Source organism: Callithrix jacchus, chromosome 7 (genome assembly GCF_049354715.1).
Source record: "Callithrix jacchus isolate 240 chromosome 7, calJac240_pri, whole genome shotgun sequence".
Lineage (NCBI taxonomy): Eukaryota > Metazoa > Chordata > Mammalia > Primates > Cebidae > Callithrix > Callithrix jacchus.
This window is the reverse complement of record NC_133508.1, coordinates 41,319,213-41,329,519: the sequence shown is the minus strand read 5'-3', so window position 1 is coordinate 41,329,519 and position 10,307 is coordinate 41,319,213. Positions and strand designations below refer to the sequence as shown.

At 49.9% G+C, this 10,307-nt stretch overlaps 1 long non-coding RNA gene across 1 annotated transcript; it reads left to right on the top strand.

Annotated features, from left to right (window-relative positions):
- The first annotated feature begins 193 nt into the window (after positions 1-193).
- LOC118155326 (uncharacterized) lies at positions 194-10,020 on the top strand. Its single transcript, XR_004745679.3, has 2 exons — positions 194-471; positions 9,342-10,020. It is a non-coding gene; the product is annotated as an uncharacterized LOC118155326 (long non-coding RNA).
- The last annotated feature ends 287 nt before the right edge of the window (positions 10,021-10,307 follow it).

Here is a 10,307-nt window from a genome sequence, read left to right as displayed (position 1 = left end):
CACAGGTCACAGCCCCACCTGGGCCGGCCGGAGCCCACGTGACTGGCCGGGCCTGCTAGTGCCTCCCGACTCCCGCCGAGCCACCGCGCCCCTCCCCCAACCCCCACCCAGAGGCCGGCCGAGGCCGGCCCTGTAGTTGCCTCCCCGGCGCTGAGGAGCGGCTCGGCTCCCTCCTGCGTCGCTCTCCTTCCAGGCCCCGCCCCACCGCCTCCTCCAGGAAGCCTTCCCGGAAGGAGACCTGCCTGCAGGGACCCGATGTTTGCTGTAGAAAAGCCCGGCCCTCTGGATTCTTGGAAGCCAGGCGGCCAAGGGCAGCCAAGAGCGCACAAAGCACCCTGGCCACCTTCCTGGTGTGGTCGAGTCGCCGTCGTCCCCACGAGTCCTGGAAAGGAAGGCGCTCGCCGGCGTGCACGGGGGCTGAGCCTGCACTCCGAGCCTGGCCTTGCCTTGCTCTGCCTGCTGGGAACGCGGGTGAATATCAGGGAGGGCCAGGGGCAGAGGCTGCAGCTGCCCCCAGGCTGGGGGTTCAGGATTCAGGCTCCTGGTGCTGTGGGAGGGGTGGGGCCTAGCCAGTCAGGAATGTGACCTGAGGTCCCAGGGCCCAGCCCCACTTCTGACCTGTCTCCCCCATCCCCTTTTCAGGAAAGGCCTGTTGCCAAAGGCTTCCGTGAGAACATCCACACTGGGCTTTGGGTCAGCTTCCACCAGCATCCCTCACTGACCCCAGGCCTCGGGGCATGGGCTGGGCACCGGTGGGCCAGCCGGAGGGCACTGGCCGCCCTCCTCCCAGCACCTGCCTCCCTGGGCTGGGTGGCCGTGAGATCCCGTTGCAGGGTGAGGAGGCGCTGCAGGCTCTGGGGCTGTCACTTGGCATTTTCTCAGGTGTCATGGCTAGAGGGGCGGCCTGCCTGGCACTCCTTGGCCTGCCCTGCCCTCTCCTGGACTGGTCACACCACAAGAGTCCCCCAATGTCTGCCCTGTGGCAGAGGCTGCCTGGGTGTCAGGTGCTACCTGAGCAGGGCACAGGCTTGCCTCAGAGAAGGGTCCAATGGGCCATCCGTCCCTCTGGGGGGATGATGGAGGAGCTAAGAGTGACCCCTGTGGGCTGCAGCCTCCACCTGAAGCCACCTGTGGGGAGGCTCCACCTCAGGCAGCTCCTGGGAAAGGCGGGTGGCTACTGCCCCCCTGAGTCCTTGATGGGTACTGCACTGACAAGACCTACCCTGCAGGAGGGAGCTAGGGTTTTTGAAGCCTTGACCTGTGAGGACTGGGGTGCAGTAGGGTCACTGAGACCCACTGCGGGGACGGGAGCCTTGCACCAGGCCACTCAGCAGAGACGGAAGCCTTGCACAAGGCCACTCAGTGGGATCCAGGTTCCCTACACCCGCTGTGTGCTTTCCCATAAAACCCTCTGAGAAGCTGCCTCCCGGTTGCCTGCACCCCACACCTTCTGTCCAGCCCCTGCTTGGCCCCTCCAGCCACCCTGGGTCTGGCTCTGTCTCTCCATGTCCTGCTGGCTCCCAGAGGCCACTCAGTGTGCACTTGGGACAGTCCCCTTGCTGGCGATGTCTCCTGAGCTGATGGCTGGACCTCTCTGTGCCTCTGTCACCTCTGCTGTAAATGAGGGCCTGATGATGACACAGAAGACTGCCCTGGCACAAGGCCCAAGGGAGAGGCTGGGAGAAACAGGCTTGGAGACCTAAGGGGCTGCAAAGAGCACCCAGGGAGGCATGCCAGCTGGGTAGGCCTGTGGCATGCTCTGTACCGCTGTGCTGGGACCCAGAGCCTATGGCTCAGCATGTTGCCTGCCCTGAGGGATTCCCCTCCCATGTCGCCGGCAGGGGGGAAGATGTGGGTCTTCCAAGTCTAACAGCCAGCGAGCATTGCTAGGTGGCCTGAGCTCCTGCCGGCCTTGCTGTGAGTTTTCCAAGCTTTTGCTCAGCCACAGGGCCACAGCACGGACAGCCTGTGGCCTTAGGTGGTTCCTGAAGCCAGCAGCCCCTCAGGAGGCCTTTTCCTTGACCATTCCGGGTGCCAATGGCTGAGGGTGGACTGAGGCTGTGGGGTGAGTTTTTCCTCCCTGTCAGGCTGAGTAGGCAGAGCTCCCACCTGCTCTCTTCCCTCCCTGGGGCCCTCAGGAGCACACTGGGTAGAGGAAAAGCCATGACAGCCCTCCGTCCTCAGGCCCTCAACGCTGGGCTGCCCTGTTATCCACTGCAGTTTGTGGGTGTCCTGTCCCACCCGTGCAGTGGGGAAAAGGGCCGATGGTATGCCTGTGAGGGGGTTGAGGACAGAGGCACCTCTGTGCTGGTGGGTGGGGCCCATGGCTGGGGCATCCAGCAGGTGGGTGAGGGGCAGTGAGGGATCCGGGGCTGGTGGGCAGGGCATTGGGTTTAGGGAGCAAATACCCCTCCACCTTGTACCCTAGAATAGTGAGGGGTCGTCACTTCCCATGAAGCACCCACCATGTGCCCAGCCTCACTCAGGCCCTTGCCTGCATCACCCTACTGAATTCTCACAGAAGGCCCTCAGATGTCATTGTGTCCCCTTTAACTGAGAGGAGAAATGTTTTGCCCCTTGTCACCTGGCTGGTAAGTGGCCCAGCTGCAGTTAGAGCCAAGTTCTGACGCCATAGCCCAGGATGCCTAGTCATCATTAGGGACCATTTCAGGTCTCAAGACATGCATGTCACTCAACAGATATCAAAGCAACCTCATGTGTCTTCCCCAAGCTGAGAATCTGAAACATGTCAGGTGTTTTGGCCATGACAAAGTCGTCGGTACCAGACTCGTCTGTCACCACAAACAGCTCAAAAATGGAACAAAAAATACAAGAAACAACTGTTTCTAACATTGGACAACAGGTGGCAGAGACAGAAATTTCCGTGAGAAAGAAGCAGATAAGCCTTTGGCTAAGAAGGCTGCTGGCCTCACTGGGCTGTGGGGACAGAAAGTCAAGCAGGCTGAGGACTGTGGAGAGAGTCCTGGAGAGGAGGCAGCAATGCAGAAGAGCCCCCAAATCCCCACCAGGGTCCGCTTGAATACTGCCAAGGCTGAATACTAAGCTGTGCATAAGCGGGGTGGGATCCCACAAAGCCAGGGACCAGCGGTGGCCAGGGGACTATGTGGGCAGAGCGTCACACCAGGCCAGGCCATGCTGGAACACCCGCTGCCAGGACGGAAGAGCCCTTGTTGATCTCAGCTACTAAGGAGTCTGAGGTGAGACGATTGCTTGAGCCTGGGGAGCTCGAGGCTCTCGTGAGCCGTGATCGAGCCACAGCCTGGGTGGCAGACCAACACTCCGTCTCAAAAAAGAACGGCTGAAAAATTTCCACATATGATAAAAGTCAGATCTGCAGACCCAAGAACCCCACAGTGACGCAGAATAATACAAAGAAGTCAAAGCAGCGTCTGTACGAAGCAGACCACACCACAGCCCCTCAGCATGAGGTGGCTGAAAACGGCCACAGAGGGAAAAGGTCTTCACCACCCCGAATATTCAGTAGATACCAAAGAAGGGCTGAAGTCATTCTGGGGTGACAGCTCCTCTAGACCTGACCTAACGAAGGTTCAAAGCATGCCCTGAAAGGACCAGGTGGATCCTCAAGTGAGTTAACTGCCTATCAGCGTAAAGATCAACATTCTCGAAAAGGAGGCCAATAAAATCCGGAAACAAACAGTTTGACGTTGACAACCTCCAGCACCCAGTGCAAAGTTGCAAGGCCTGTGAAAGCAGGAACAGGAAACTGTGACAAATAACTAGGAAGAAAATCGGTCAATAGACACACACCCAGAAATGACACGGACGGCAGGATTCGCAGAGAAGGCATTTAAAACAATGGCCAAAAATACGCCCAAGGATCAGCTGGGCATGGCGGCGCACACCTGTAATCCCAGCACTTTGGAAGGCTGAGTTGGTGAATTGCTTGAGTCCAGGAGTTCAAGGCCAGCCTGGGCAACATGGTGAAACCTCATCTCTACAAAAAAAAAAAAAAATTAGCTGGGCGAGGTGGCATGTGCCTGGAGTCCCAGCTACTCAGGAGACTGAGGTGAGAGGATTACTTGAGCCTGGGAGTTTGAGGCTGCAGTGAGCTGAGCTCACACCACTGCATTCTATCCTGGGCCCTGTCTAAGGAGAAATGTGTGTGTGTGTGTGTGTGTGTGTGTATGTGTGTGTATGTGTATGTGTGTGTGTTTGTGTGTGTGTATGTATGTGTGTGTGTATGTATGTGTGTGTATCCCCCAAGGGTTTACAGGGGGTGAGAGGATTACTTGAGCCTGGGAGTTTGAGGCTGCGGTAAGCTGAGCTCACACCACTGCATTCTATCCTGGGCCCTAAGGAGAAATATATATATATATGTGTGTGTGTGTGTATGTGTGTGTGTGTCTATGTATGTGTGCATGTGTGTGTATGTGCGTATGTGTGTGTATGTGTATGTGTATGTATATGTGTGTCTGTATGTGTATGTATATGTGTGTGTATGTGTGTCTCTGTGTGTGTGTTTGTGTGTGTGTATGTATGTGTGTGTGTGTGTCTGTGTGTGTATCCCCCAAGGGTTTACAGGGGGTGAGAGGATTACTTGAGCCTGGGAGTTTGAGGCTGCAGTGAGCTGAGCTCACACCACTGCATTCTATCCTGGGCCCTGTCTAAGAAGAAATATATATGTGTGTGTGTGGTGTGTGTATGTATATGTGTGTGTGTATGTGCGTATGTGTGTGTATATGTGTGTGTTTGTGTGTGTATATGTGTGTGGTGTGTGTATGTGTATGTATGTGTGTGTATGTGTATGTATATGTGTGTATGTGTGTGTGGTGTGTGTGTGTATGTGTGTGTGTATGTATGTATATGTGTGTGTCTGTATGTGTGTGTATGTGTTTGTGTCTGTGTGTGTCTGTGTGTATGTGTGTGTCTGTGTGTGTATCCCCCAAGGGTTTACAGGAAACCATGACCATAGTCAAAGGAGAGATGGAAAGTATAGTAAGGGACCAAATGGAAATTCTAAGGATGAAAATATACAACGTCTGAAACCAAAACTCTACTGATGAGATTAACAGCAGATTAAACTAGAGAGGAAAATGATCAGTAAACTTGCAGCCAGGACAATACAAGTCATTGAAATTGAAGCACACAGAGGAGAAGCCTAGGAAGAGAAATACACAGCCCTGATGACCTGTGAGACAGTATCAAGCAGTCTAACAACGTGTGTGATTGGAGGCTCAGAAAGGGACAAGATAGGACGGGAGAAAATATATTTGAAAAAGTGTCTGGGTGCAGCGGCTCATGCCTGTAATCACAGCACTTTGGGAGACTGAGGCGGGCAGATCACTGAGGCCAGGAGTTCAAGACCAGCCTGGGCAACATGGTGAAACCCTATCTCTACTAAAAATTTAAAAATTAGCCAGGCATGGTGGTGCATGCCTAGTCCCAGCTACTTGGGAGGCTGAGGTGGGAGGATCACTTGAGCCCAGGGAGGCCGAGGGTCCAGTGAGCCCTGATTGAGCCATTATACTCCACCCTGGGTGACAGACCAAGACTCTGCCTTTAAAAAGAAGAAGAAAGAATGGCTGAAAAATTTCCAAATATGATAAAACCTGGTAGATGCATAGATGCAAGGGCCTTAAAATGAAGTAGAGTAAGTACAAAGATGTCAAGGCAGCATTCGTACAAAGCAGACCACACCAAGGTACCTCATAATGAAATGGCTGAAAACCAGTGACAGAGGGAAAAATCTTAAGGGAATAAAGATAGAAATAAGTGCTGGCTTGTCATCAGAAACACTGAAAGCTGAGAGAGTTAGAACAACATCTTTAAAGTGCTGAAAGAAAACAAACTGTCAACCAAGATGTCCATTTCCCATGAAAATATCCTCCAAACACGAAAGTAAAATAAAGACATTTTAAGGCAAAAGCTGAGGAAATTCATCACCAATAGACCTACACTATAGGAAATGTCAAAGGAATCTTTTCGGAGCAAAAGAATATGATACCAAATATAAGTTCAGGTCTGTACGAGGAGTAGAAACCCACTGGAAATTGCAAACGTGAATAAATGTGAGAGACTTTTTTCTGTGCTTCAAAACATTTCTTTAAAAGATCAGAGACTAATGTGAAAATAATAGTGCATCATTAGATTTATATGTAAAAGTAAAATATACTAGACAGTTGTGTGTTTATTAAAAGCACAAATGCTGGGAAGAGAGAATAGAAATATACCAGAGTAAAGTTTGTGTATTTTACAGTGAGTATAATATCACTTAAAGACAGATAATGATAAATTAAAGGCAAATCCTGAAAACCTTAGATCAGACACTAAAAATTAAGATGAGGAGCTATAGCTAATAAGCCCAGAGAGAAGAGAAAATTCAATCCTAGAAAATACTAATCCAAAAGAAGGCAGGGAAAGATCAAAGAAAAGACAAAAACAGACCTGACAAATAGAAAACAAATAGCAAGATGGTAGCCTATATCTAACTGTATCAATAATTATATTAAATGTGAATGGATTAAACACACCAATTAAAAGATAGAGATTGTCAGACTGGATAAAAAGCAAGACCCAATGTCATGATGCTTACCAGGGTGACTCAAATATAAAGACACAGGATGAGAGTAAAAGGAAAGTGGAGGACATGCATGCAAATACCAGTCAGAAGAAAGCAGGCATGGCTACGCTAATATTAGACAAACGCAGATTTCAGAATATTGCCATGGGGAAAGGGACAGTCCGTAATGATAAGAGATTCAGTTGGTCAAGAGACAGTCCTAAGCGTGTGTATGCACGTAATAACAGAGTTTCAAAATACGTGCAAGAGCAGATGGCCACTGAGTAAACTGAAAGGAGACCAGAACCACAGTCATAGTTGGAGATTTCAGCACTTGCTCTCAACAACAGATAGGACACTAGAGAGAAAGATCACCAAGGGTATATAAAGCACCTGACTGACACTGTCGACCAGCTTGATCTAATTGACGTTTATAGAGCACCATGCCCAGCAACTCCAGAACTCTCATTCTTTTCAAGTACACATGAAATACACACCAAGACAGACCATATGTTAGGCCATAAAACATGCCTGCATGCATTTAAAATGACTGAAATACCACAGAGTATGTTTTCTGACAACTCAAGTAGAAACCAGTCGCACAATGCTATCTGAAAAATTCTTAAATGTTTGAAAATTAAACAACGTACTTTTAAACAACCTGATGGTCAAAGAAGGAATGGCAGGAGAAATTAGAAAATATTTGAACTGAATTATAATGAAAATACATAATATCTAAATGTGTGGAGTGCCCCTCCCGTGTGCTTAAAGGGAAACTGATGGCTTTGAATGCTTTTTAGAAAAGAGGACTTGCTGAAAATCGACCTAAGCTTTCATCTTTAAATGAAAAAAAAAGATCAGCACAAATTAAATCCAAAGTAAATTAAATAATAAATCAATGGAAGTCAGTACCATGGGAAACAATGGAGAAAAATCAATAAAATAAAAAGCTGTCTTTTAAAGATTGATAAAATTGATAACCCTAGATTACAAAAGAAAGAGATAAGGCTCAAATTACCAGCATCAGGAAAGAGAGGTGGCCACCGGCCACCACTCCTGATCCCTCGGACGTTAAAATGATAAGAAAATATTCTGAGCAACCTTTTGCCAATAGATTCAGTCACTTAGATGAAATGGCCACGTTCCTTAAATGACACAAACCATCCAAACTGCCATAAAAACAAATAGAAAATTGAAATAGCACAGTATCTACTGAAGGCATACAATTTTATGTTTTATTTCTTATTACTATTGTGTTCTGAGGCAGAGTCTCACTGTGTCACCCAGGCCAGAGTGCAGTGGCACAATCACGGCTCACTGCAGCCTTGACCTCCCAGACTCAAGCAGTCCTCCTATCTCAGCCTCTCAAGTAGCTGGGACCACAGGCGTGCACCACATCCAGCTAATTTTAAAATGTTCTGTAGAGACGGGGTTATGCCGTGTTGCCCAGACTGGTCTCAAACCCCTGAGGTCAATTGATCCGCTGGCCGCAGCCTCCCAAAGTGCTGGGATCACAGATGAGAGCCACCACACAAGGCCTGTGTTTTATTTTGTTATTTGTAACCCTATGGTAAGAATTCTTTATTTTTTTTGGCGGGGCGGGGAGTGACAGAGTCTTGCTCTGTCACCCAGGCTGGAGTACAGTGGTGCAATCTCAGCTCACTGCAACCTCTGCCTCCTGAATTCAAGTGATTCTCCTGCTGGTCTTGAACTCCTGTCCTCGTGATCCACTTGCCTCAGCCTCCCAAAGTGCTGGAATTACAGGGGTGAGCCACCACGCCTAGCCGAGAATTCTTAATTTAAAAAAAAAAAAACAATTTTACACAAAGAATACTCCAGGCCCTCCTGACATCACTGGTGAATTCAGTTGAACATTCAATCAAAAGGAAGAAATAAGACCGATTTTGCATCACCTCTTTCAGAAACTTGAGGAAGAAGAAACATTTCTCAGCTCATTTCATGAGGCCAGTATTGCCCTAACACCAGTACTAAAAAGTCACAAGAAAATAAAAGTATAGACTAATATTCCTCATGGATAGAGGTACAGAAATATTTTACATTAAATCGAATCCAGCTATTATATAATGAACAGCATCTCACGATCGAGTGAGGCTTGTCTTAGGAATGCAAAGTTTAACATTTGAAAATCAGTAACTTGCCACATTAACAGCCAAGGAGAAAAATCATACAACTTTTCAACAAGGGAAGAGGAAGCATTTGACTCAACCCAATATGTAAGAAAATGAAAATCTGATGTAGAAACCAAAGGTCACCTGCTCAATGCTACAGAGGCCCCCGAGAGCTTGCAGCAGACCTAACGCTGGTGAGTGGATGACTTTCTCTTTGGGACCGTGAGCCTGGCAAGGAATCCTCAGCGCTGCCACTCAGCGTAGGCCTGACTTGCACAGTGAGGCAGCAGCAGAAGGTACAACAGAGGATGTAGGCCGGGCGTGGTGGCTCCTGTCTGTAATCCCAGCGCTTTGGGAGACCAAGGTGGGCGGATTGCTTGAGGTCAGGGGTTTGAGACCAGCTTGGCCAACATGGTGAAACCCTGTCTGTACTAAAAATACAAAAATTAGCTGGGCGTGGTGACAGGTGCCTGTAATCCCAGCTACTGAGGAGGTTGAGGGAGGAGCATATCACGTGAACCCGGGAGGTGGAGGCTGCAGTGAGATCGCTCCACTGACTGCACTCCAGCCTGGGTGATAGAACAAGACTCCATCTCAACAAACAAACACAGATGATGTAACAGCGACTCTGTCTTGTTCTCTCTCTCCTCTGTCTCTGTCACTCTCTGCAGATGACCCGCATGTGATTTAGAGGACCCTGAAGCATCTATGACCACACATACAACTGGAGCTGACCCTCCTGGCTCTTCCCACCCTCCGACCCCCAGCCCACCACCTCCCTTTCTTCCTACTGTAAACCAAGCCTTGGAATTTGGTGTCTGTCCATCTCGTACCACGTTTTTGTTCCCCTGCTACAGGCACATATAACCATCAACGCCTACAGCTCTGTGTGTTTTTAAAGTCTGTGAATAATATCAAGCAGAAAGTCTTTTCAGAAGCTCCGCGCTGACTGGGAGGGGCTGGAAGTAGGCGTGTCCCAAAGGCTGGAGCCCACAGCACTGGCCTTTGGCAAAGCCACAGGTCCTTTTTGCTCCTTGCCACCCACCCTTCCTCCCCGCCCCATACCCCCAGTCTCGAGAGCCCACTGGGCTTGCTGCTGGTCAGCTTGGCCTTGGTGGGGGAAGGGCCTCTCCAAGGGAGGGCTGGCTGGTTGGCCTAGGAGTGTGTGTCTGGGGATGGGGGCAGCCTGGGTGTGAAGCACTGCCTTCAGCTGTACCAGGACCTCCAGGATCCGTGGCTCTGTGTTAGACCCCAGCCTTAAAGTGGAGGTGGGCGGGACACACAGTTTTTGACAAAGGAGGTTAATGGGGGCAGCGTTTACATGCAATAAAATCACCTTTTAAAAATGTACAGTGAGATGAGTTTTAATGAACGTCTAACTGTGTAACCACCATCATGATATAGGACGCATCTGTCACCCTGTCCGTCACCCTGGAAGCCTTGCCGTGCCCGTGGCAGCCCGTCCCCTGCCCATTGTGGATCTGGGCCCCGTCCTGCAGCTTTGCCTTTTCCACACAGTGGCACAGAACCATCCAGCACACGGCTCCCTTCACCGGGACACTGGCTTAGAGATTCAGCCATGTGGCTTTGGGGCCTGCAGCAGCGCCTGTCCTGCCATTGCTGAGCGGCCTTCCTTC